At 43.8% G+C, this 27,809-nt stretch overlaps 1 pseudogene across 1 annotated transcript; it reads right to left on the bottom strand.

Moving 5' to 3' along the window:
• Window positions 1–130: 130 nt before the first annotated feature.
• LOC118394535 (roquin-1-like) lies at window positions 131–27,744 on the bottom strand (annotated as a pseudogene). Its single transcript, XR_008065157.1, has 20 exons — window positions 27,592–27,744; window positions 25,566–25,928; window positions 21,042–21,162; window positions 20,710–20,949; window positions 20,181–20,356; window positions 19,637–19,837; window positions 18,801–18,933; window positions 16,171–16,289; window positions 15,840–15,952; window positions 13,091–13,333; window positions 12,777–12,988; window positions 12,162–12,540; window positions 11,521–11,679; window positions 8,190–8,345; window positions 7,529–7,742; window positions 7,258–7,351; window positions 7,069–7,165; window positions 6,719–6,901; window positions 5,811–5,911; window positions 131–4,782 (listed from the first exon to the last, which is right to left on the bottom strand). The product of XR_008065157.1 is annotated as a roquin-1-like (transcript).
• Window positions 27,745–27,809: the final 65 nt, after the last annotated feature.

The following is a 27,809-nucleotide window of genomic DNA, read 5'->3' as shown; positions in this document are numbered from 1 at the left end:
TTGTGTTGGGTAAAGATGCAGGGCTGACTGGCATTTCCAAAAAGAGACAATGTGGAGTTATGTGGGTTAATACTTGCCCTGAAAGATGTTCACTCATTTTGCCACGCAAAGTAAAACAAGACACAAATAGCAGAGTTAGCAATATCATTTAATCCTTCTCCCTCAGCATATAATCACTGTTGTACATAAGTTATTTTTTATTTTATTTCTCAATTTCACAGGTTAATTTCTCTCTTCAAACTTCCAGTTTGACCTAACTCTCATATCAAACAAAAATAATAAAGCAGATTGTATTATACAAAAATGCAAACCAATTTTCACACAGTGAATTCTCTTACAAAGTCATAAAATGGCGTAATAATGTCTACATCCACATTGGAGGAAGATAATTCTAAACATTCCTTAATGGAGTATAATATACATATAAAAACGTTTTTTTCTTGCTGAAATCAAACCTGTACCTTAATTTAAGAGATATATTACAAGGAAGTAATCATAAAAAAGCCATTGTGTTTTTCAAAGAAAAAAAAAATGAAATTAAAATGTGAGCCCAAAACAGCAGTAACACTATTGTGATTCTGGGGAGAGTTGGCTGTGTGAAGAAGGGGTAGGCAGCAGTTTAACTCAGAAACAAATGAAAGCAGGCAACTGACATGAACATGATCATTACTCTTCCCAGAAACCACATCCTTGTTACTTCTCCTCGGCTATGGAATTTAAAGGGACAGCTCACTCAAATCAAAGTTTGTTGCACATTTTAGACCCCAAGTAGTTTAATGTTGATTTGAGTTTACATCCCACCCCATCTAGTGTTTATTCAGCTATATGCCTAAACACAATGAGTAGAAAACAATAGGCACTGAATTAGAATGCCCATCTTTGCCATTGGTTTTGGGGAGTGAGGCTTAGGGCTGGATCTACACAACAGATGGCATGGTATGTGAGCTCATGTTTGCCTAAATGTCAAACTGTTACCATGGTTACTCAATGGATTTTCAGTTTGACCAAGTCCCCCTAAAAGAGACGCAATAGTCCAAAAGCCAGAATGAAGAAAATGATATTTACACTTACTTCCCTGTTTGGTCCTTTTGGTGGTAGGTGGTGGAGATACGGTATCCACAGGAAAGTGTTGTTTACCTGACTTTTTGCGGCGCTGGTACATTCTGGCGCTTGTATTTTCAATTTCTTGACGCATTGCAAGTGATACACAATATGTAAAAAAAAAATCGACCGAACGTGCAATCGGCTGGAAGTGTTTGTCATTCTATGTCTGTTCGGTTTGGCCATATTGTGCAAGTGTCTGTAACGTGCGAATTGCATCAGTATTGGAAAATAAAACCAGCAATACAAACCGATATACAGACCTGTGTACTGAAGGTCGGGCTGATAACACTTCCCTGTGGATATTTTGCATCAGATTGTGTCCAACATAGGGACAAAACCAGCAGACAACAAGAAAAGTAAGTTGAAATGGAGTTTGTTCAATATTCTGACTTGTAATGGGACTGTTTGGGCATGCTGAGCCTACATGTTAGAGACGAGTGTTTAAGTATTTCACTCTTGAATTCAAAAAGAGGCTAGCCTCATGTCAACATTAGACCACTGTTGAGATCTGAAAACATTGGACAAAATTTGGAGTGAACTCACTCTTTAAAGGTCTTGGCTGGAGGGACCTTGACAGTATTTCCTTAAGCAGAAATAACAAATGTGGGCAAGCTAATTTTAATGACTATTCTGAAGCAAAGACAAACTGTGTGTGGATGAGAGCGATGCTGCGTTTGACAGTTTCCCTGGACAACATGATGCTTTGCCTTGTGAGGCGATACATAGATCACTGTAAGACTTGGAAGTCAGTGATTTTTCACTCAACAACGACAGGAACAAAAACAACTACAAACCCAACTAGTCAAAGACATTTTCCCAGCAGAAACAAGGTTTGTTATAAATATGACAAAAGGTGACTGACAGGTGAAGAGAAAAAACATGCATGCCAATTTAAATCTCTTTTCATTTGATAAGTGTGCTTCCGAATGATCTTACTGTTGGCGTGGATGGCCGAGGAGTATTCCTTGAGAAGCAAGCCTTTGATTAAATTAAAGGCTTACCCGGCTCACCTCTTAAAAAAACAACAACATCACATTTCTAATATTTCCACACGGTCACCCAGTACAGCACACTTCACTTTGAAAAAAATCCATAGTGTACCGTTTCTACAATACAACCTAGCACACACAACAAAAAACTTTTCAACAATTTTCATCATTAAAATGAGTCTTCTTTTGGAAGCATATTTCAATATAGAACTTATTTGTTTGAACACAAAAAGATTAAGTGAATACACATCAATGCGCACAGAAGTCCTTCAACTGGGTAAGGATAAAGTCTGTGTTGGCAACCAGTGGACAGGGAAAAAATAACATTTAGCTGATTCTAAGTAGAGATCATTTAATATAAATGCTGAGCGAGTAGAATAAGAGGTGGCACGTTAATAGTGCTTAGTATATTAATGTATGTATACATACTCATATGTAGAAGTGAGTTGTTAACCTAAACAATAAAATGTATTAAAGAGCAGCCTGATGCTTGAAGTGTGGTTGGAGAAAAACAAAAACCCTTTCCCCAACCTTCATTTCTATTGCCCCCCCACACACACCTTAAACCCAGACAAAATGCTGAACCTCCCCCCAAACTATGAACCCTGATCGTCACCTCTATCCTTAACCATTTGAGTGTTCGATGGCCAATCATGAGGATTGTTTACAAAAGGCAGAGCGCTCCTTAACAGGCACCAACAATTTCCATGACAGGGAAAGCAAAAATAACGTAATGATAATGATGATAATAATACTATAAAACTATATTGTGAAGAATATCATGAAAGTTTGCACTAAAAGTTTTCAAGGTTGAAGGTTAGGAAGACTTTGGGCAGAGGCTTTTTAAGGGGCAAGGCTATCTGGCTGCTTGCTTTAAACGTCGCCAGGTTGTGGCCCAAGATTCTGGTCTTGAATCCACTAATACACTGAATAATACGTGTCTCGATCCTGACTTGTTCTAAAATGAAGTAATAGTATGTGGTTAAAAACAAATGGAATAGAAGGAATTTTTTTTAAGTAAGCTCGTAAGATGACAAAATTATATTTTTTAAAGACAATTTGCTTTTCTTTCATTGATGATTGAGACGCACAAACCATTGAAATTATTGTTTGGCAGACTACAGCCACTTTCTACATGTATTAAGAGAAAGATGAGAATTATTTTTTGCATATTAATCCATTTCTCACTTCCCCTCCAATAACGGACCAGCGTTCAGGTAGGTTACAGCCCCTTAACTGCGATTTATGTGAGCGAGAGAGAAGAAAAAAAGGAAAAGTAACTTCATAGAAGTTAAAGAGAACCAATGACAAGATAATCCCAATGGGGAGGTCTTCTGATTACCAGATGAGGAGTTCTGAGGAAGATAAGAACTATCACCCCATATGATTCCATTCACACATCATTCAATCAATTCATCTTGCACCGAGGAAAATGTTCCTACAATGTGAAAATACATGTTTTCTAGAACTGTGTTAACACTTATTACACTCCCTTGAGAGTGCATTTTACATGATGATGATTAAATTCCAGCCCATCAGTACAACAGACATTTCCACAGCCAGCAGCAAGTCACACCACATCCCACGAGAAGCACAAAGTAGGTTCCCTTATAGAAAACATGAGGAAAGCTCATTATCAAAAAGATTCATTTTGCAATCTTTAAAACAGAATGCTTTGGTTAATAATATACTGCTTTTCAAGTATGAAACAGATATGTATTCATAAAATGCACTAATAAAATCAGACTTCTCATGAGATCTCATGTGGCTTGAAGCGGCCTAGTCTCGTTTGGTTCTGAAGGTTGGCTTAACATTTTCACTCTCCCTTTCCCTGGCCTCCCTCATCTGGTCGACCATGTTTTACGATTCTGGGGGTGGTGTATTCCTGAACCCTAGCGGTTACAACACTTATATTACTGAACGGAAGAGTTACTACACTGACTAAATGTTGGTTATAATTGCCTTCGTAAGCTGTCAAAGGTATCGGAAACTATCAACAACTGTCATATCAGGCTATAATGGATTATAACAGATACTTATGTGATGCGTACGACCGCTGACATAACTGTCGTAAACACCAAGACTTATGATACCGTTATGTAGTACATATGAGCGTAAGTTGATTTAGTATTTGGGGTCTTAAAGTCCCTGCAAGCTGCTTACCCTTAATGTGCCTCGTAATGGGAACAAAGATACAGAGGTGGAGAATTGAGAAATACTCCACCGATCGATCTACAATGGGTTTGATATGTGATGTCTATGTAGGGGGATAGCCCTCTGAACAATTATCATCATCATCATCATCTGCTTTTCCGTTACTTTGAGAGGCTTGTTTTATTGTCCCAGTTAGAGAAAAAATAAAAATAAACGTTGCCCTGGTTTCCAGGCAATGAAAGTTAAAAAAAAAAAAAAGCTCATTCACAGAACAAAAAAAGAAAGAAAAACTCCTATCACAGCAGATACTGCTCATCTTCTGTCTGTATGTTTTACACCACAGTGTCTGAGTAGGTGTGTGTGTGTGTGTGTGGTCTAGGAGCAGGAATGGACCATACCATTCTTCTGCAGCTCTGAGACCCCGGGCCCCGGCTCAGAACACAGGCTGAGCGAAGACGCTTTATTGGTCAGTGACAACATGGCTCCGCCCACACCACCGTCCTGACCTAGACCGCTGGAGCCATTAGATACCTCACTACACACACCGAGAGAGAGCAAGCGGAGAGAGAGCCAGAGCGAGGAAAGAGAGGGCGAAAGCGAGGAAAGAGGGCGAGAGCGAGGAGAGAGTGCGAGGAAAGAGAGCGAGGAGAGAGAAAAGAGAGCGAGGAGAGCGAAAAGAGAGCGAGGAGAGCGAAAAGAGAGCGAGGAGAGCAAAAAGAGAGCGAGGAGAGAGAAAAGAGAGCGAGGAGAGAGAAAAGAGAGCGAGGAGAGAGAAAAGAGAGCGAGGAGAGAGAAAAGAGAGCGAGGAGAGAGAAAAGAGAGCGAGGAGAGAGAAAAGAGAGCGAGGAGAGAGAAAAAAAGAGAGCGAAAAGAGAGCGAGGAGAGCGAAAAGAGAGCGAGGAGAGCGAAAAGAGAGCGAGGAGAGCGAAAAGAGAGCGAGGAGAGCGAAAAGAGAGCGAGGAGAGCAGAGCGAGGAGAGAGAAAAGAGAGCGAGGAGAGAGAAAAGAGAGCGAGGAGAGAGAAAAGAGAGCGAGGAGAGAGAAAAGAGAACGAAGAGAGAGAAAAGAGAGCGAAGAGAGAGAAAAGAGAGCGAGGAGAGCGAAAAGAGAGCGAGGAGAGCAGAGCGAGGAGAGCAGAGCGAGGAGAGCAGAGCGAGGAGAGAGAAAAGAGAGCGAGGAGAGAGAAAAGAGAGCGAGGAGAGAGAAAAGAGAGCGAGGAGAGAGAAAAGAGAGCGAGGAGAGAGAAAAGAGAGCGAGGAGAGAGAAAAGAGAGCGAGGAGAGAGAAAAGAGAGCGAGGAGAGAGAAAAGAGAGCGAGGAGAGAGAAAAGAGAGCGAGGAGAGAGAAAAGAGAGCGAGGAGAGAGAAAAGAGAGCGAGGAGAGAGAAAAGAGAGCGAGGAGAGAGAAAAGAGAGCGAGGAGAGAGAAAAGAGAGTGAGGAGAGAGCGAGAAGATAAGAGAGTGAGGGCGAGGAGAGAGTGCAACAGAGAGAGGGTTACGATCATAAGATCATAGCATTTACAATGACGTGCTGTCCTGCTGAGGTGTGTGCATGTGTCCACTCACCCGAGGGCCAGAGCAATCTCCTCCAGCTGGGTCTTGTGGTCCTGCTGGCCATTCTGTGCAGCCTTCATCTTGTACTGGACTTCATGAGCCACCTGACTGTCCTGTAGAGACCATATCAATACACTGTCAGCTCACAGTGGCACGCCTGTCTGTGCCTGTCCGTCTGCCTGCCCGTCCGCTCGCCCATTTCTGTCCATGCCCGCCCGTACGCCAGCTTGTCCTTGCCCTCCCGCCCGTACGCCAGTTTGTCCGTGCCCTCCCGCCCGTAGGTCCGTGCCCTCCCGCCCGTACGCCAGCTTGTCCGTGCCCTCCCGCCCGCACGCCTGTTTGTCCGTGCCCTCCCGCCCGCACGCCTGTTTGTCCGTGCCCTCCCGCCCGCACGCCTGTTTGTCCGTGCCCTCCCGCCCGCACGCCTGTTTGTCCGTGCCCTCCCGCCCGCACGCCTGTTTGTCCGTGCCCTCCCGCCCGTACGCCTGTTTGTCCGTGCCCTCCCGCCCGTACGCCTGTTTGTCCGTGCCCTCCCGCCCGTACGCCTGTTTGTCCGTGCCCTCCCGCCCGTACGCCTGTTTATACGTGCCCTCCCGCCCGCCCGCCTGTTTGTACGTGCCCTCCCACCCGTACGCCTGTTTGTACGTGCCCTCCCGCCCGTACGCCTGTTTGTACGTGCCCTCCCGCCCTTACGCCTGTTTGTACGTGCCCGCCCGCCAGTACTACACACCTGATTCAAATCAAAGCCAGATGAGTCGAGTCAGGTGAGTAGTGCTGGGGCAAGAACCAAAATGTGCACCCTTTGGGCTCCCCAGGACCAGGATTGAGAACCACTGCTATAGGACGCTGTGAGCAGAGCAGAAGAATTCCCTTTGTAACAGGCAGACAAACTACAGTTCTCCCCTCCATCTCTCCCGCACCATGTCCATCCGGCGGGTCCTCTTGCCAATCTCCCTCTCAACCTGGTGCAGCTCCATGCTGAGCTGCTCGCTAGACACCAAGGCAGCATTGCTGGAAACCCCCACTGGACCGGGCCACTTCCCCTGCTGGCCCTGGTTCTGACATGGTTGGGAGGGCTGGGCCGCCAGGGCACTGACCTCCCTCTGAGGATGGGGAAGAGGGAGTTCAGGGTTAATCAGGTCAGTCTTTTCCCCAACGAATAACCCCTTCTCTACCATTAGTCACACGCTTGGTTGCCCCCACACCAAAAAAGTTTTTGCCTAAATTGTTTTCAATTCAAAAAGTTGTGTTTGTGTGTGAGAAAACCCACCTCCATGCCGTGGGTCTGGGTCTGTTGGGTGATCTGCTGGTTGACCTGTTGGAGCTCAATCTTCAGATGCTCTCTGTCCTGAGCTGGCATAGACAGCCTGGGAGAGAGGAGAAGAGACCCAAGCCATCAGTTACTGATACATAACGCATTAATAGATGGATGGATGCAGTGATGAGTGTTTGGTCATACTTTTCACTGAAGTGTCCCTGAGAGGAGGAGCCAGTCTGGTGGGAGGGGTAGGAGGCGCCGCCCCAGCCTCCGTGGTGCCCATAGGAGAACTCCGCTGTGGGCGGACAACGACAAGTTAAATCGTATGTCTTAAACACGGTTTCGACTTGGTCATACTCATTTGTCCAATATGCTCATTTACTAAAGTCTTCCGTTGCGACCTCTAATGAGCTCAACCCAGATGACAGATTGATCAAAGTAAAGTTGTAAGTAAGTTGATTGGTCTCCCTACCGGCCATGTGCTTGGGTCCCTGGGCGGAGGCCATGGCCTGCACGGGGCCTGTCGTCTGGTAGCCTGTCTTGGAGGTGCGTGAGATGGCCCCGAAGCGCGACACGGTGGGCTGGGGGCCGAAGGGGATGATGGGGTCGTCGTCTTTGACCTCCGCCCCCTGCCTGGCCTGGGCCTCCATGGAGGGCTCCCCCCGTAGACCTTTACCATCCACATTCTAGAGGGGCAGAATTTAGAAGTGTCATTTAGCAGGCATCTAATTTAGTCAGTAAGAGTAGCAGGCCCTCAATTTAACAATCATTTAACAGTCATTCTACAGATAGATGGGGGAGAAAAATAAAAGGTTTGGATGTGTGGGTGAGATTGTGGGGGGGGGGCATTTAGCAGACATTCATCCAGAGTGAAATACAATAATGACTAAATGGACAGAACAACTAGCCATTTAACAGATGCTCTTACGCAGAGTGAATCAGAAAAACGAATAGGGGAGAAAGAGGGGGTGGGAAGAAGGTGAAGGAGGAAAAGAGACATGACAGGAAGAGAGAAAGAAAACTAAAATCCTCCTAATCAAGCACATTTTCAACATCGTTCCTGTGATAACTGAGCCAGTAATACTTTCAGAAACTCACTAAGACGCACCGCCACTATTCCAGCTGTCACTCACCATCATCTCCATGGCGCCGGGCGTCATGATGTCTTTGGGCTTGGCGTCCTTGGTGACAATATAGGAGCCGATAGTGTCACAGGACCAGGGAGAATACTGGCCGGCGTAGTCCGGCTCCCTGCACTTCCCAAAGGCTTTGGAGCTTTCCTCCCCATACTATGGAGGCAGACACAGGTGTGTTAGTAAGTTACTCACGCTCACAACACTGTACAGCAACGCTCACAACACTGTACAGCAACGCTCACAACACTGTACAGCAACGCTCACAACACTGTACAGCAACGCTCACAACACTGTACAGCAACGCTCACAACACTGTACAGCAACGCTCACAACACTGTACAGCAACGCTCACAACACTGTACAGCAACGCTCACAACACTGTACAGCAACGCTCACAACACTGTACAGCAACGCTCACAACACTGTACAGCAACGCTCACAACACTGTACAGCAACGCTCACAACACTGTACAGCAACGCTAACAAGTCGCTTTGGATAAAAGCGTCTGCTAAATGGCATATATTATTATTATTATTATTATTAACACTGTACAGCAACGCTAACAACACTGTACAGCAACGCTCACAACACTGTACAGCAACGCTCACAACACTGTACAGCAACGCTAACAACACTGTACAGCAACGCTAACAACACTGTACAGCAACGCTAACTTGGAAACATAACTTGAATGTGCTAAAAGGCATTTTAGAAAAGTGTCATACAGGGCAGAATAATATAAAATAGTATATAATTTGTGAAACAGGGTCGTCGCTAGATAAATTAGTGTCATAGCTAAAACAGCATCAAAAGCCCTGTTTTGTAAATGTTATAAAGTTATAGTTTCACTTCCCAATTAGATAATGTCATGACATTAATCCTCCCAGTTGAGAGTTTGGAAGGCTTACACTTGTCAACAGTAACAGTTTGTTTTTGGTCTGTACCACACAGAGCTCTGACTCCTTAATGTAGGGGTTCTCAAACTTTTTGGGCTGGGGACCCATTTTGTGATAGCAAATTTATCAGGGATCTCTCATAATCAGAACACAACTCGAGTGCGATAAAAATAGTCTACAAGGAGTTGTACTATGACGTTTGCAGTTCATGGCTGGACAAACCAAGTCTATTGACAGAGCCTGGGATAGAACATTTAAAAAGGCCTCTTGGCATCAGAGAAAATGTTGCAGTTCAAGATCATTTCCAAAAATTCTATAAATGTTTTCATTAAGATAAGTTTTGTTGTTGCAGCTTTAAAGCTTAAATTACAGTGTATTTATGTAAAATAGTTTTTGGTAAAATAGGTTAGAATGGAAAAAGTGATAATTGTTGGAGTACTGTGGATACCAATATCCCTGGTAGCCTCCCAGGCCCATGTTGCCCAGGGTTAGGAACATAGATTGTTGATTTATAATATTACATTGTATTACACACTTTAATCACATTCCACGGATTTCTTGGCCAAATGTCACTTAAAACTTGTTAGGGACGTGGTCCCGTGGTGGGAACATCAATCAGCGGAAATGTTCAAGAGCGCCACCTATAGAGGTTGATAAAACTCAAACTTTCATTAAAATGGACATACAATGTACTGAATTAAAGCTACACTCGTTGTGAATCTATCCACCAAGTCAGATTTGTAAAATGCTTTTCGGCGAAAGCATGAGAAGCTATTATCTGATACCATGCACCATCAAAATACTGCAACGTCACCTAACACGACAGATTTTGCGTTAGCCGGCGCAAACCAAAACGCAGAAATAAAATGTAAAACATTCATTACCTTTGACGAGCTTCTTTCTTGGCACTCCTAGATGTCCCATAAACATCATTTAGGGTCTTTTTTCAATTAAATCGGTCCATATATAGCCTAGATATCGATCTAAGAATACTGTGTGAACAACGGAAAAAAATAGCTTTTTCCAACGTAACGTCATTTTTGTAAATTAAAAAAGTCGACGATAAACTTTCACAAAACACTTCGAAATACTTTTGTAATGCAACTTTAGGTATTAGTACACGTTAATACGCGATAAAATTCATCAGGAGGCGATGTAAATTCTATAGATGTCCATCTCGAAAAAATGTCTTGGAGAGAGCTCGACCAAAACATCCGGTCGGAGACCGGAGGGAATCGGTTCCCTTGATTCGGTTTGACCAAGAATCAAAGCTGAATCAGATGACAAGACTCTAGACAACGTGTGGAAGCTGTAGGCACTGCAACCTCGGCCTAATTTAATTCGGTTCACTTTGAACAATTCCTTGAAGTCGCGCATGGATATTTATTTCCATTTTCAGTGATCAGATGTTCATGCACTTTTCGATGAAACGCACGTTCTGTTATAGTCACAGCCGTGATTTAACCAGTTTTAGAAACGTCTGAGTGTTTTCTATCCACACATACTAATCATATGCATATACTATATTCCTGGCATGAATAGCAGGGCTCTGAAATGTTGCGCGATTTTTAACAAAAAGCTGCGAAAAGCTGCTTAAATTCTCGACTTCCCTAACAATATGTTGTTAGTGATATAGTATATTTTTCAGATCTTGCCGCGTTACGTTATGTAACCCCGGTTCTCTGAAGGAAATGAAGACACCTCACTGTGCGACGCCCTCTTTTGTGGGTCATTGGTTGAAGCCTTAATCAAATCATTCCCAACAGGCCAATCAGAGGTTCGTGGGTGTACACCCTGCGTGTTTATATAACACTCTGCACTGCTCTGGTTTCCTCATTCTAAACCACTTCACACGTCTATTTGGTTACTGTCTAGTTACTAGCCCGTTAAGCAGCTTTCTCAACTTCACTGTTCCTCTCGGTGTGGGTTACCAGCCCACGATGGAGCATTGAGTATCTTATTTAGTATTTTCAGGAATTCTGCTAACATCAGCTATACTGTATCGAGTGAAGTTACCTCCGTTTGTTAGCAGCGCCTTTTGTCGTCAGCTTGCTACAGTACACCTGTTGCCTGGCCTACACACAATAGCAGGTTCCCACAAATCTTTGCTACTTCTACCCAGGGTCTCTAGCTTTTTGTCAGTGCCCACCGTGTTTTAGGTAGCAACCTCTGGGCTAAACTGCCATTTGGTTTGTTTGGCTAGCACGAACGGTGCTGTTTCTTCAGTGTGTTACCCAGCATTGAAGCGCCATCCCTTTCACATTCCCCCATAGAAGATAACCCAGCCGTGAGTTCTACCTCGAGTTAGTTGATTTAAACACCGTCCCATAGTGAGATGTCGAACAGATTCGACTGAAAGAGAACCCACTTTGAGAACCCCTGTTTTAATGTGTTGACCCTGAGTGACCGAAGTTGTGTGTGTTGGTCTTACCTCTGGGGGGTAGTCACTAGGAAAGGCATGGGGAAGGGTGGGGGAGGCAGCGAAGGGTGGAGGGGAGATGACCTTCCGCTCTTCTAGTTGGGCCATCAGCTCCTTGCGGCGATGGTGCAGGTAGTCCAGGCTGGGCTGGGAGGAGCGTCTGTACTGCTCCTAAATAACACACCACAGGACACAGTTTATCAGATGTGTTGAGGGGTATATGGGGTGTAGTGGGTGTTGAGGGGTGTAATACTCAGTATTTCCATAATGACACTAAACTACCTGCATCTTAATGATTAGTACCACGCATATAAAAATGCATACCATCATTAAAACGATTAAATATATCTGACTTCTGGTCAACTAAAGAGACAAGTGTAAATCTCAAGGAAGCTGCAGCTCACAAGACAACAACTACATAGTAGTCAGTCAGTGTATATGTTCACCAACGTTCACCAGCCTCCACCCTGGAGGGTTACAGGTGTGCTAGCTGTTTCCCAGTGTTAACACACCCTGATTCAACTGCTCATCAAGACTTTACACAGGTTGAATAGGGTTATACTGTCGGCCTGAACCAAATGTCTATATACCTGGGTTGCTGACCACGGACGTACACAGAGAAATATGACAGATTGTGGAGAAACCAAACTCACCCTGACGTTGGACCTTATGGATTGAGGCTGGGCCCCAGTTGGGTAGTACCCCTCTGGGGGTACCTCTCCCTGGCCACCTGCTCCTGTTGGTAGTGGTGGTTAGGGGGCATGTCCAGGGGAGCAGGGCTCATCCGGACCATGTCGTCCCTCTGCGTCGGGTATGGCTGGGGGCCAGGGTAAGGGCCGTGGCGGCCCCGGGTGTCATAGTGGGGAAGGTAGGAGTAGGGGGTGCCGGAGTGGGGAGCTGGGTAAGGGCGCTCGGGAGGGCCATAGCCGGGATAGGGGTCCTGGTAGGGGGGTCCAGCGGCCTCGCTGGGGGTAGGGAGGTTTCGGATGTAGCGCTGGGTGGAGTACTGGGGGGGCTGCTGGTAGGGGTATCCTGGAGGACAGAGGGGGACACATTGACATGTTGATTTTCTTTACACGTTTTAGGTTCATATTGGTAATTCAGCAAAAACATAGGTTTAAAACACATTTTCTATTGACAGAGCTGAAATCAGTTGCTGGGAAATAAAACAGAAAATGTTTGCCATCAAATAAAATAAATGAAGTGCATTACAGAAAACAAACAAACATTTGAACAACATAAAACTTTTCATCAACATTCAGCCTCACCTTGGGGGTACTGCGAAGGCTCGTACTGGGAGGCGGAGGGCAGTGGGCGTGAGTCGGAGTAGTACATGTCAGGCAGCTGCTGGGGGTACATCTGAGGCCCCCGGGGCATCACACCTACGGGCATCTGTTTGGGCATGAGGTCACCTGACCCCCTGGGGTGGCCCATGGCAAGGGGAGGCTGAAGGAACCCTTGTTTGGGCCCTGAATCCAGACTGAGGGAAGACAAACAGAGCACTGAATAATGCTACAATAAGTTTTTGTATCAATGTAAAAAGAAAAGTGCCAGAATTTATAGCTAAAACAAACCCACTTACGAGTCAGGGGGCGATCCCGGGGAGCTGCTGCACCCGCCGTCCATCTTGGGGTTGCACAACAGGTCGTAGGTCACGGCGTCCGTGCCGCGGGTGATGAGCTGGGGCATGGGGTGTCCAGCTGAGCCGTTGGTAAGGGGCGAGGTTTTCCGGGTCACCCCCATGTCCAGAGGGAGACAGTCATCCGACAGCAGGCTGGATGAGCCAGGGAGGCGAGCCGCCAAACGCTTGTTCATCTTACGGTACCTACGAACATAAAATACAGTTATCCTTGTGACCTGGGTGGCCTGCTATAAACATAAAATACAGTTATCCTTGTGACCTGGGTGGCCTGCTATAAACATAAAAACAGTTATCCTTGTGACCTGGGTGGCCTGCTATAAACATAAAATACAGTTATCCTTGTGACCTGGGTGGCCTGCTATAAACATAAAATACAGTTATCCTTGTGACCTGGGTGGCCTGCTATAAACATAAAATACAGTTATCCTTGTGACCTGGGTGGCCTGCTATAAACATAAAAACAGTTATCCTTGTGACCTGGGTGGCCTGCTATAAACATAAAATACAGTTATCCTTGTGACCTGGGTGGCCTGCTATAAACATAAAATACAGTTATCCTTGTGACCTGGGTGGCCTGCTATAAACATAAAATACAGTTATCCTTGTGACCTGGGTGGCCTGCTATAAACATAAAATACAGTTATCCTTGTGACCTGGGTGGCCTGCTATAAACATAAAATACAGTTATCCTTGTGACCTGGGTGGCCTGCTATAAACATAAAACACAGTAGTTATATAGTGGCTATAAAAACAGAAAAGTCATCCTACTGTAGAATAAAAATAGTTGAATCTACACCAACGGAATAGGTTTTAAAACAGTGGCCTACTAAGTAATAACTCCAGAGACAAACTAAGAATGAGGTTATCTGAGCAAAATACGATTTGGGTACATTGATGCAAATGGGAGAGAGACCAGAGTTTGTGCCATTTTAATTTTTTTATTTAACCTTCACTTAACTAGGCAAGTCACTTAACTAGGCAAGAACAAATTCTTATTTTCAATGATGGCCTACCAAAAGGCAAAAGGTCCCCTGCGGGAACGGGGGCCTGGGATTATTTTTAAATTATTTTTTAAATACAATATAAATAGGACAAAACACACACGACAACAAGAGAGACAACACTACATAAAGAGAGACCTAAAGATGGCAACAACACAACATGGAATCAGCACAAAACATGGTACAAACATTATTGGGCAAAGACAACAGCACAAAGGGCAAGAAGGTAGAGACAACAATACATCACGCAAATCAGCCACAAGTGTCAGTAAGAGTGTTCATGACTGAGACTTTATTTCAATTCAAAGAGTGCTGGTTGTGAGATGTGGATATTTATATTATAAAATAATTTATACTGAACAAAAATATAAATGCAACATTGAACAACTTCAAATATTTTAGAGTTACATTTCATAGAAGGAAATCAGTCATTTAAATAAATTACTTAGGCCCTAATCTATGGATTTCCCATGACTGGGAGGGCATAGGCCCACCTACTGGGGAGCTAGGCCCACCTACTCGGGAGCTAGGCCCACCTACTGGGGAGCTAGGCCCAGCCAATCAGAATTAGTTTTCCCCCACAAAAGGGCTTTATTACAGACAGAAATATTCCTCAGCATCCCCTCCCCCCTCCACCTCCTCAGACGACCCCGCAGGTGAAGAAGCAGGATGTGGAGGTCCTGGGTTGGTATGGTTACGCCGTGGTCTGGTTGGATGTCTTGACAAATTCTCTAAAACAACGTTGGAGGTGGCTTATGGTAGAGAAATTAACATTCAATTCTCTAGCAACAGCTCTGTAGAACATTCCTCCAGTCAGCATGCCAATTGCAGGCTCCCTCAACTTGAGACATCTGTGGTATTATGTTGTGTGACAGAACTGCACATTTTAGAGTGGCTTTTTATTGTCCCCAGCACAAGTAGCACCTGTGTAATGACCATGCCATTTAATCAGCTTCTTGATATTCCACACCTGTCAGGTGGATGGATTATCTTTGCAAAGGAGAAATGCCAGGATGTAAACACATTTTTGCAAAAAAAAATTCACCGGGGCCTCCCACTTCTCTTTCTATTCTGGTTAGAGCCAGTTTGCACAGTTCTGTGAAGGGAGTAGTACACAGCGTTGTACGAGATCTTCAGTTTCTTGGCAATTTCTCGCATGGAATAGCCTTCATTTCTCAGAACAAGAATAGACTGAGGAGTTTCAGAAGAAAGTTCTTTGTTTCTGGCCATTTTGAGCCTGTAATCGAACCCACAAATGCTGATGCTCCAGATACTCAACTAGTATAAAGAAGGCCAGTTGGATTGCTTCTTTAATGAGCACAACAGTTTTCAGCTGTACTAACATAATTGCAAAAGGGTTTTCTAATGAGCAATTAGCCTTTTAAAATTATAAACTTGGATTAGCTAACACAACGTGCTATTGGAACACAGGAGTGATGGTTGCTGATAATTGGCCTCTGTACACCTATGCAGATATTCCATAAGAATCAGCCATTTCCAGCAACAATAGCCATTTGCAACATTAACAATGTCTACACTGTATTTCTGATACATTTTATGTTATTTTAATGGACAAACAATGTGCTTTTCTTTCAAAGACAAGGACATTTCTAAGTGACCCCAAACTTTTGAACGGTAGTGTATATATATATATAATATATATTTCTGAAGATAGAGGGGGGACTTACTTCTCCAGCTCCTCCTGAGAGTGGGCGAAGGTACAGCTGGCTCCTCTGGGACAGCCCCCCTTCTGCTTCATGTCCCGACACATGTATGTCTTGTATTTACTGTGCTGGGGAGGCTAGAGAGACAGAAAAACATATCCAATAGAATAAGTGTCATTTTTTAAGTTCAACATTCCAAATATCTGGAACAGTATTCATAAAACGTCTCAAAGTAGGGGTGCTGATCCAGGATCAGTTTAGCCTTTTATTTAGATCATAATTAATAAGGTTACATGGGGACGCAGTATGAATACAGGCCTGGATCAGTGACAATGAGCCAGAGTGAGAGACGGACCTGTTGTGGGTCGGCTCCCTTCTTGCTGTGGTTCTGGATGAAGTCCACCAGGCCGTGGACCACCGTCTTCACCGCCACCAGACCCTTCTCCAGCTGCTCCCACGTGGGAGGGGGGGCGTCTAGAGAGCCAGAGGGTAGGGGAGATACGAGTAAATACTTGACATGAAGGAGTATAAGACACATTCTAATAGTGACGCTGATAACTTGGACATCTGGGACTGTTGTCAGCGATAACAATAACTTCACAATCTAAATGATTGAAAAGGCATTGCACGCAAAGTACCAAACCAAACAAATAGTCCCTCTCTTTCATACATAGGCTATTGCTTAAAGGGCTCTTAAAGGCCCAGTCCAGTCAAAAACTGGTTTTTCATTTATTTACAGTAATGTTATATACAGTACTTGTCAAAAGTTGACACACCTACTCATTTCAAGGTTTTTCTTAATATTTTACTATTTTCTACATTGTAGCATAATAGTGAAGACATCAAAACTATGAAATAACACATAGAATCATGTAGTAACCAAAAAAGGATTAAACAAATCAAAATATATTAGTCATCCTTTGCCTTGATGACAGCTTTACACACTCTTGGCATTCTCTCAACCAGCTTCATGAGGTAGTCAACTTCTTTCCTTTTCAATACGTTTTAGCCAATCAGTTGTGTTGTGACAAGGTAGGGGTGGTATACAGAATATTGCCCTATTTGGTAAAAGACCAAGTCCATATTATGGAAAGAACAGCATAAATAAGCAAAGAGAAATGACAGTCCATCATTACTTTAAGACATATGAAGGTCAGTCAATGAGGAAAATGTTAAGAACTTTGAAAGTGCCATCTCAAAAGCCATCAAGCGCTGAATGAAACTGGCTCTCATGAGGACCGCCACAGGAAAGGAAGACCCAGAGTTACCCCTGTTGCAGAGGATAAGTTCAGTAGAGTTATCAGCCTCAGAAATTAGAGCCCAAATAAATTCTTTACATAGTTCAAGTAAAAGACAAATCTTAACATCAACTGTTCAGAGGTCGAGCTGCTGCAAAGAAACCACTACTAAAGGACACCAATAAGAAGAGACTTGCTTGGGCCAAGAAACATGAGCAATGGACATTAGACCGGTGGAAATCAGGAGGAGGTGCTTTGCTGGTGACACTGTCTGTGATTTATTTAGAATTCAAGGCACACTTAACCAGAATAGCTACCACAGCAATCTGCAGCGATACACCATCCCATCTGGTTTGGGCTTAGTGGGACTATCATTTGTTTTTAAACAGGACAATGACCCAACACACCTCCAGGCTTCATAAGGGCTATTTGACCAAGAAGGAGAGTGATGGAGTGCTGTATCAGATGACCTGGCCTCCACAATCACTCAACCTCAACCCAATTGAGATGGTTGGAATGAGTTGGACCGCAGAGTGACGGAAAAGCAGCCAACAAGTGCTCAGCATATGTGGAAACTCCTTCAAGACTTTTGGAAACAAATTCCAGGTGAAGCTGGTTGAGAGAATGCCAAGCGTGTGCAAAGTTGTCTTCAAGGCAAAGGGTGGCTACTTTGAAGAATCTCAAATACAAAATATATTTAGATTTGTTTAACACTTTTTTTGGTTAGTACATGATTCCATATGTGTTATTTCATAGTTTTGATGTCTTCACTGTTATTATACAATGTAGAAAATAGTAAAAATAAAGCAAAACCCTTGAATGAGTAGGTGTGTCAAAACTTGACAGGTACTGTGTGTGTGTGTTTTCACAATAATAACACTGTGAAAAATGATAATGACCTTTTAGTGTAAGAGTGGTTCGGTGGCATGGTGTCTAGGCCTGCCGAGTGACATCACCAGGCAGTAAATTATTTAATAGACCAATAAGAAAGAGAGTTCCAAAACCTCTCTGCCAATAACATGTCATTCTCAATTCCCGTCCCCACGTAGACCACTCCCAGACAGTGCTAGCAAAATTCTTGCTAGAAAAATGTATCCTTGCTAAGAATTTTTTTTTTTTTACTATTATAATTTAAAACAACCACAGTAAGGTACTTAATTGTTACCCAGAAATGATTTGATATTGAGATAGGAAATGGCCGCATTAAACCTTTAAACAAAAGTGCTTAAATGAAATGGTCCAATACTGAAAGATTGTAACGACATATAGGTCAAAATCCATGGGTGAGATGAGTCTTAAGGGCCAGTGAGTCATGCCTATTTGAATCAGTCTGTTAACTTCTCCTTGACCACATCCACGTGAGCGCAGCTATAACAAACACACCCAACCTGTTCTACACTGATTGATTGATTCTTGACCACTTAACTAGTGGAAAGTACTGGGCAGCATTTCATTCCAGAAAGTTACAGAAAGCTCCCTCTCCCCTCTGCCTGCGGTGCCTGCCCTTCACTGATCTGATGGGGCTGAAAAGGGGAAAGCAATAGTTCCTGGTACTGCTTTCATCCATTTTTAGCCCTATCAGTTCCATAATGGGGACACAAGAAAAAGAGAGGTTGAGGGAGGTGGCAACACGAGGGAATGGAATTCAACCCCAGTATGTCTGGTCTGAATTCTATTTTCAATTGTATTCATTATTGAAGGTAGAATAAGAATGTAGGTGTTGAGTGTGCGTGTCCGTCTCTCTCACCGGGGCTAGGGTCGATGTTGGCCAGTAGTTCCAGATGTGGTCGGAGTTGATTAAGGTTAGCGGGGTCTCCCGTCCTCTGCAAGGCGATGGTCAGCTCCTGAACGCTCTGGGCAAACGACGCTGGCGTTTGCAACTGGAGGCACAGGATGTGAAAAGGTTAACTTAAATCCTGAGTGGATTTCTTATGTGGTTTCATGTGTGTCATACAGACAAATTCAAACTGATAAGCAGATGTATACACGAGTTAACGTGGGATTTTTGTGAATGTGTGTCGAAATAAGTGACGGACACACACACACCTTGTTGATACTGAACCACACAGGAGGTTGGTGACACCTTAATTGGGGAGAACAGGCTCGTGGTAATGACTGGAGAGGAATCAGTGGAATGGTATCACATAAGTCAAACACAAGGTTTCCAGGTGTTTGGTGCCATTCCATCTGCACCGATCCAGCCATTATTATGAGCTGTTCTCCCCTCAGCAGCCTCCTGTGTAATTAACAATACGACCTACATCAGGGATCATCAGCTAGATTCAGGGCGGGCAGATTTATTTCTTGAGCGGATGGTCACGGGGCTGGAACATAATTAAAACTAATTTGTAAACTGCAAATTGACCGCAAGAAGCCCAAACAGATTTAACATTTGACTAAAACATAATCATTTCAAACATTGCTTACATTTGTATACGATCACATCTCTATTATGTGTGGGAAAACTTAGGAAAATATTTCATTTTTTGGCTCAGAAAACCTGGGGGGCAAAATGACCCGTGGGACGCTAATTGGGGAACCCTGACGTACATGACAACAACTCCTAGGACCAGTAACACACACCTTGTCGATGATGGACTGCATGTGGGACTTGTGGGACTGGTCCCCATAGAGCAGGGAGGACCACTGGTCGGGAGCGATGCGGAGACCACCCTCCATGGCGATCTGCACAATCTGGGAGTCGTGTTCGCGCCGCAGTGCCTCATACGTCCTGAACTCCTCTTTCAGCTGCATCAGGGACGAGTCCTCGTCGCGCTTGGTCACCTATGCAGCCATGGAGAGAGGGAGGGGTACATTAAGGTACCGTTTCTCTAAATGGTGGGTCAGGATCAGGTTGTTGGTTGCAGCTGGTCCAGAAAGATTTTGGGAGGTCATGGCACAAAAATGTTTGGGAACCACAAGGCCTTTGCTGGGTCATGTTCCCTGGGGCACAACAAAGCAAACGTTTAAAAAACGCTGAGCAATGGAAAACAGACATTTGTATTTCTTGTTGGGCAAGTTCAGTTAGTAGCTCCTAGTTTCCGTCTGGTTTCCTGTTTGGTGCCAAGTGAACACGACCCAGACCCAGGTCTGCGTTTCTGTATGTCATGCAGGTAGTCAGACCTACCTTGAAGCAGGAGGCCCTGTAGAGGAGCTGCACAACGTGGCCTATGCTGGTCTTGGAGGCCTGGGGGAAGCGTGGCTCTAACCTCTGGACCACAAACAGCACCAGAACCTTCCTGGACAGGGCCAAGCCATCCTCCAGAGCCAGCAGCACCAGCTTCAGAGCCTCCTCCTGCATGGCTGGGAGGGAGAAGGAAGCAGGTGGATTACTAGACCACAAATACACACATCAATTCAGACAGTTATGCAAGTTAGACAACATATACAAACACTTACACTAGTAAATGTCATTGTATAAGACAGCATTTCTCGAAACTCACCTTGTGGACCCCCAAACATCTCACAATTTTGTTGTAGATCTGAACTAGCAGTGATTCAACTAGTCAAGGGCTTGAGGATTAGATCACTAGTTGAATCAGGTCTGATAGCTATGGAATAGATCAAATGGAACAGTTGGGGTTCTCCGAGGAGAGGTTTGAGAAACGCTGGTATAGTCAGGGCGGGTGCGTGTGTGTAACTTCCTCTCATCTTACCTGGGCCCAAGAACTGGCATCCCCGGGCCCGGACGGCGGCCCACAAATTGGATGACAATTGCTGGGGGTTCTGGTGTTGTAGGATGAGCTCTGTGACCGTGCGCTCCCCCAGAGACCTGGCTGCCCTCATGGCCCGCACACGGCCCTCCTCCTCCACCAGCTGACAGTGGACCAGGGTCACCAGCTTCCTCTGCATGGGCCGACTCAGCATGCTCTGGGCTGTGCTGCTTAGACCCACCCCTGGGGGGAGACAGACACACACCATTGAGAGTGGCATTGTCATCATTGTCAAAAGTCAGAGTTAGTTCATTTTTGTGTGGTGTGTATGTTACCTCTGTTGTTGCTGAGGGGTTTGAGGTAGAGGGCCAGCTCCTCTACACACTGCCTAGCCTCCTCATAGTGCTGCGAGTCCTCTGGGCTGGTGATCAGGGCCACCGGCTGAACCTTGGGAACCTGGAGGTAGGACAGAGGCATAATGGTATATTAATATAGGAAATTAAAACACCCATCACCTGTAATAGCATGATGAGCTGGTAAACGTGTCACTGGGTTAATTTACAGTCAAATGATTGAACAAATAATATAATATTAATATAATAAGGTTATAATTAGATTAATTAGGTTACTTAATTAGGTTACTTAATAATCAATAGTTATGTGTTGGAGTGTTGAGCGTGCAGTCCCTAAATTCACTATCTGCAGTGACGTGGAATTAAAATGGCCATAGCACTAACATCCACAGGAGTGTCACAGGCCACCCACACAGTATGGTTGCTCAATAAGTGTTGCATCATATGTAGAACTTAGAAAAAGGTGGAGAATTCTGAGGTGTGGTGTGATAACCATCAATTATACAAACATTCCAAACTGCACACCCAATATAGCCACTAGTCCACCCACCCATAGATTGCTCTGAATGGGAATAAGCTGGTCTGGGGTAGGCAAGTCCAGGTAGTCCCTCCTGTTTCAGTTCATTTTATTTTGTTGGGTGCATAAGGAATACAACCCAATCTGAATAATTGTAATTCAATGGGCACAGACATTTTGCCTGGCAAACCAGACCCCATGCTCCGGCCAACTGCTACGCAACGCCCGCGGACGTTTTTCTCCAAAATGAGTCTGGATCAGAGTACCTCCCTGACCCTTCACCAAATGTGAACACATCCGGGGCAATCTGATTGGTCCAGGAAGCCGATGGGTTGGGCCAGAGCCACAACACTTGGGTAAAGCAGTGGTTTGAAAATGTGTCATTGGCTTTGATACTCAGACTGCTTAGAGACAATACAAATCGCTGATTGCTTTGTACAATAGCCCTCGTCACAACAAACGACTTCAATGATGGCAGTCTCAGACTAAATGATGTAGCAAACGACAGAGGAGCAGAAGAAGAATAACTTAGTGTGAGTCATCAGGCTAACACTCACTGAGCAGAGAACATTTGACCTTACCCACCTCACAGCTATAATACCGTTATGACACTAGGGCTGAGTAGTACCCAGATTTTCATACTGTCCCTGTACCATACCGGGGTATACAGGATTACCAGCAGCTTGGGGGCTATTTCATTCCAAACATATTTTTTTTTAAAGTTGTTTTTACACACAAAAACAATTTAGGGAGCAGGGATCTTGATCCAGGACGGGATTGCATGTCTCTGATGTAACCAAGAAGCTTGATCTTGCAAGCTGGCGCCCAAGCTAGCAGGTTTGCAAACCAAACGCATAGCTGGAGCCCTGAGCTGACAATTCATTTGGCACATTTTAGATAGTTAACTTAGTTATAAGCAGTGGCGTAGCACAGAATTCCCCCCGCAGGCACCAGGTATATGCGATACACCGCCCAAGTGTACTTGGCTGGCTACGTGTTGAAACTGGTCAAGTCTAATCAAATTTCATCATCACAGCTTCTCACTTTTTAAAGAGGGAAAAAGTCAGTAGACTGTCTTAGCAGAGCACCTGCCAGCTTCACAAATGAACGTTACATCAAATTCCACGCCAAATCTTTCTGGGCAATGTCCTCTCACAACAAAGTTATCGATCCCATTACTGTTTGACTACCGTGTCATTATGACGCCAACAAAACCCATCCAATAAAGAATACATAGCATGTTAACAATCTTTAGTTTTGGCAAGTCGGTTAGGACATCTACTTCGTGCTTGACACAATCATTTTTTCCAACTATTGTTTACAGACAGATTATTTCACTTATAATTCACTGTATCACAATTCCAGTGGGTCAGAAGTTTACATACACTAAGTTGACTGTGCCTTTAAACAGCTTGGAAAATTCCAGAAAATTATGTAACGGCTTTAGACGCATCTCATTGGCTAATTGACATCATTTGAGTCAATTGGAGGTGTACCTGTGGATGTATTTCAAGGCCTACCTTCAAACTCAGTGCCTCTTTGCTTGACATCATGGGAAAATCAAAAGAAAATCAACCAAGACCTCAGAAGAAAAAAAATGATGATCTCCACAAGTCTGGTTCCTCCTTGGGAGCAATTTCCAAACGCCTGAAGGTACCACAATCATCTGTACAAACAATAGTACGCAAGTATAAACACCATGGGACCAAGCAGCCGTCATACCGCTCAGGAAGGAGACGCGTTCTGTCTCCTAGAGATGAACGTACCGTGGTGCAAAAAGTGCAAATCAATCCCAGAACAGCAGCAAAGGACTTTGTGAAGATGCTGGAGGAACCAGATACAAAAGTATCTATATCCACAGTAAAACGAGTCCTATATCAACATAACCTGAAAGGCCGCTCAGTAAGGAAGAAGCCACTGCTCCAAAATCGCCATAAAAAAGCCAGACTACGTTTGGCAAATGCACATGGGGACAAAGATCGTACTTTTTGGAGAAATGTCCTCTGGTCTGATGAAACAAAAATAGAACTGTTTGGCCATAATGACCATCCGTATGTTTGGAGGAAAAAGAGGGAGGCTTACAAGCCGAAGAACACCATCCCAACCGTGAAGAACGGGGGTGGCAGCATCATGTTGTGGGGGTGCTTTGCTGCAGGACGGACTGGTGCACTTCATAATATAGATGGCATCATGAGGTAGGAAAATGATGTGGATATATTGATGCAACAACTCAAGACATCAGTCAGGAAGTTAAAGCTTAGTCGCAAATGGGTCTTCCAAATGGACAATGACCCCAAGCATACTTCCAAAGTTGTGGCAAAATGGCTCAAGGACAACAAAGTGATGGTATTGGAGTGGCCTAAAGAAAATCTGTGGGCAGAACTGAAAAAGTGTGTGTGAGCAAGGAGGCCTAGAAACCTGACTCAGTTACTCCAGCTCTGTCAGGAGGAATGGGCCAAAATTCCCCCAACTTATTGTGGGAAGCTTGTGGAAGGCTACCCAAAACGTTTGACCCAAGTTAAACCATTTAAAGGCAATGCTACCAAATACTAATTGAGGGTATGTAAACTTCTGACCCACTGGGAATGTGATGAAATAAATAAAAGCGGATATAAATCATTCTCTACTATTATTCTGACATTCCACATTCTTAAAATAAAGTGGTGATCCGAACTGGAATTGAGAAAAACTGAGTTTAAATGTATTTGGCTAAGGTGTATGTAAACTTCCGACTTCAACTGTATGTATGTATGCATGTACAGTGCCTTACAAAAGTATTCGGCACCCTTGAACTTTGCGACCTTTTGCCACATTTCTGGCTTCAAACATAAAGATATAAAACTGTATTTTTTTGTGAAGAATCAACAACAAGTGGGACACAATCATGAAGTGGAACGACATTTATTGGATATTTCAAACTTTTTTAACAAATCAGAAACTGAAAAAGTGATCTGAAATGAGTAGGTGTGTCCCACTGGTACTAATATATATATATATACACACATACAATATCGTTAAAAAGTTTGGTACCACTTAGAAATGTCCTTGTTTTTTAAAGAAAAGCCCAGTGTTTGTCCATTAAAATGACATAAAATTGATCAGAAATACAGTGTAGACATTGTTAATGTTGCAAATGACTTGTTGCTGGAAACGGCTGATTTTTATGGAATATGTACATAGGTGTACATAGGTGTACTCCTGTGTTCCGATGGCACGTTGTGTTAGCTAATCAAAGTTTATCATTTTAAAAGGCTAATTGCTCATTAGAAAACTATTTTGCAATTATGTTAGCACAGCTGAAAACTGTTGTGCTCATTAAAGAAGCAATAAAACTGGCCTTCTTTATACTAGTTGAGTATCTGGAGCATCAGCATTTGTGGGTTCGATTATAGCCTCAAAATGGCCAGAAACAAAGAACTTTCTTCTGGATCTCATCCGTCTGTTCTTGTTCTGAGAAATGAAGGCTATTCCATGCGAGAAATTGCCAAGAAACTGAAGATCTCGTATAACACTGTGTACTACTCCCTTCACAGAACTGCACAAACTGGCACAAACTGGCACTAACCAGAATAGAAAGAGGAGTTGGAGGCCCCGGTGCACAACTGAGCAAGAGGACAAGTACATTAGATTGCCTCACAAGTCCTCAACTGGCAACTGACATTAAATAGTACCAGCAAAACACCAGTCTCAACGTCGACAGTGAAGGGGCGACTCCGGGATGCTGGCCTTTTATGCAGAGTTCCTCTGTCCACTGTCTGTTCTTTTGCCTATCTTAAGCTTTTCTTTTTATTGACCAGTCTGAGATATGGCTTTTTCTTTGCAACTCTGCCTAGAAGGGTAGCATCCCATTTGTGCTCTGTTGTTATCCACCATCCTGTATCCCTAACCCTAGAGACCCTGACACCCCATCTAAAACCAAAACACTGGTGGGTAAAGAACAAATTCTAAATGGATTGAGCCACTCCCCTCCACCGGGTCTCAAGACTCACCTGTCCCCCCACAAGCTGCAGTAGGGCTGTGTTTACCGGCAGCTGCTCGATGTCGGTGGCGATGGCTGTCTGGTCGAAGGGACAGGCCTTGCGGTGGAGCTTGTTCAGGCACATCTTGCAGACGGTGTGGCCACAGCCCAGCGAGATGGGCCGCCGCACCGTCTCCTCGAACGTCTGCGTGCAGATGGGACACAGCAGGAACTCCGTCCATTGTGGGGCTTGCACAGGCATCACTGGACAATTTTTTTTTACAAAGAAAAAAATATGGAAGATTCCACTGGAATCAAGATTTTTCTTCCGAACTTAATTGTTCTTCAAACGTTGTCACACATCGTGGATGCGCATCATATCACGTGACTAATGCTGAAAGAGAGAAGGAATACAATCATAGTGGGTTAATAGCCTGTGGATAATACTGACACACTGACTCATGCACAATGACACTAGCTGAGCCAATTACCTTGATACATCAGGGGTGTATTCACTAGGAAGCAAACGGGGAGGGACCCACCTGAATTTGTCCAATAGAAACTCTAACTGTTTGAACTTTGGACTAATGATTACACCCCAGATGACCCAAACCAACATTGTTTACATTTATGGCTGGCAACAAATGACATACCTACAGGCCACATAAAAACATCCCAAGCTACAAGAGTCAAGCAAGCAATGTTACATTTAGCGACAACAATAAAATAACGTTAGATAAAACCCTTGGCCAGTCAGTGTTATGTTCGTTAGATAGCCAATTAGTTAACTGACAGTAACGTTGACCTATTATAAACCCAGGGTCTTTACTAATATATATATATATATATATTTATTTTTTACTATTATTATAATAATACCAGACACAATATGATAGCTAACTCTAAAATGTACGTCTATAGTAAATAAGATATGCTGGTTAGCTGCACCAGGCGAATGAGTTCAACGCCCTTACAAATTCAAAACGGTTAACTAAAAAGACAATCCACCGGCAAGCTGAATAACGTTAGTTAGCATGATCACCATCCAGTGTCGGCTTTAACCAACTATCTGATTACATCTGTTCTAGACGGTTCAATCATTTTCAAAGAGCCAGGAAATTCTGTCTTCAGATAAATAATAAATGGCTGGCAACCCATGACCAAATAACCGAACAAAACAACGACTGGCGTTGTTAGCCTATGGCCTGACAAGTAGTAGACAAAGAGGAGGCGTAGCTAGTTACTACTGTTTGTGCTTGAGGTAACTTAACGTTAGCGAGCTATGCTGCGCAGAATGATCTAGCTAACAAGTTGATCATGCAGAATATAACTACATCAATATATATTGGTTTTTATTTTAAATAACAATTAGCTAGTTGAACACGCAACGTTACATTATCCATCACATAACGGCTATTTACTTGGCAAGTAGCTACACATTTGGCGTTAAATTCGAGCGTCAATTAACGTTACTTTAGCTGGCTAACGTTAGACAACTGGCTAAGTTACTAGGTAAACAACGTTAGCGATGGGATGTTATGTTAGCTAGTTACGGAGAGATGGTTTCATGACTGACATGGAAACAACAAATGCATCAAACTTACGAATGTACTTAAAGCTAGTTAATTATATAACTAGCTAGTTAGCTACATTAGTTACAAGCACAACAAATGACTAGCTGTAAGGGAATCGTTCAAGCTAACCAACCAGAATTGCATGTGGCAACATCTAATATTATGTATCTAACTAGCTATTTAGTTTTGGTATTTAGCTCGTTTTTTTAGACGTCTACTTAACATTAATTATTTAACTAGCTAATGTTAGCTACAAATGGTGTGGCAATCAAATCGCTAAACCAGGTTGCAGAATGTTGGCAAATCAATTGCAGCTAACGTACTGCTACGTACTTAGCGAACCGTCTGGGACGCTAATGCTAGCTGGCATTAGGACGCTAGGCTGGCTCAGAAACTAGGCGTCCAAAATAAATAGCTAGTTAATTAAATATGCCTTTGTTAACTGTTCATAACATTTTTCGATTACATGCACAAGTTACTCACTCATTCCAAAACACTTGGAAGATTTATCTGTCTTTAGGAAAATATTGCGTTATTAAATCGGTAGCCATGTCGACTGTGCAGCTTGGCTGCTGCCGAAGTTTGAGACCAGTTCGAGGGTGTTAACTGGGGTGCATTACTCTGATTCTGTTGCAAAACGTTTTGTCTGTTGCAAACGGAAACCATTTTCTCCTAACGTTTTGCAACTATATCGAGAGTTT

This window comes from Oncorhynchus keta, chromosome 15 (genome assembly GCF_023373465.1).
Source record: "Oncorhynchus keta strain PuntledgeMale-10-30-2019 chromosome 15, Oket_V2, whole genome shotgun sequence".
NCBI lineage: Eukaryota > Metazoa > Chordata > Actinopteri > Salmoniformes > Salmonidae > Oncorhynchus > Oncorhynchus keta.
The sequence above is the reverse complement of the archived record's forward strand: the minus strand, read 5'-3'. Positions and strand labels throughout refer to the sequence as shown.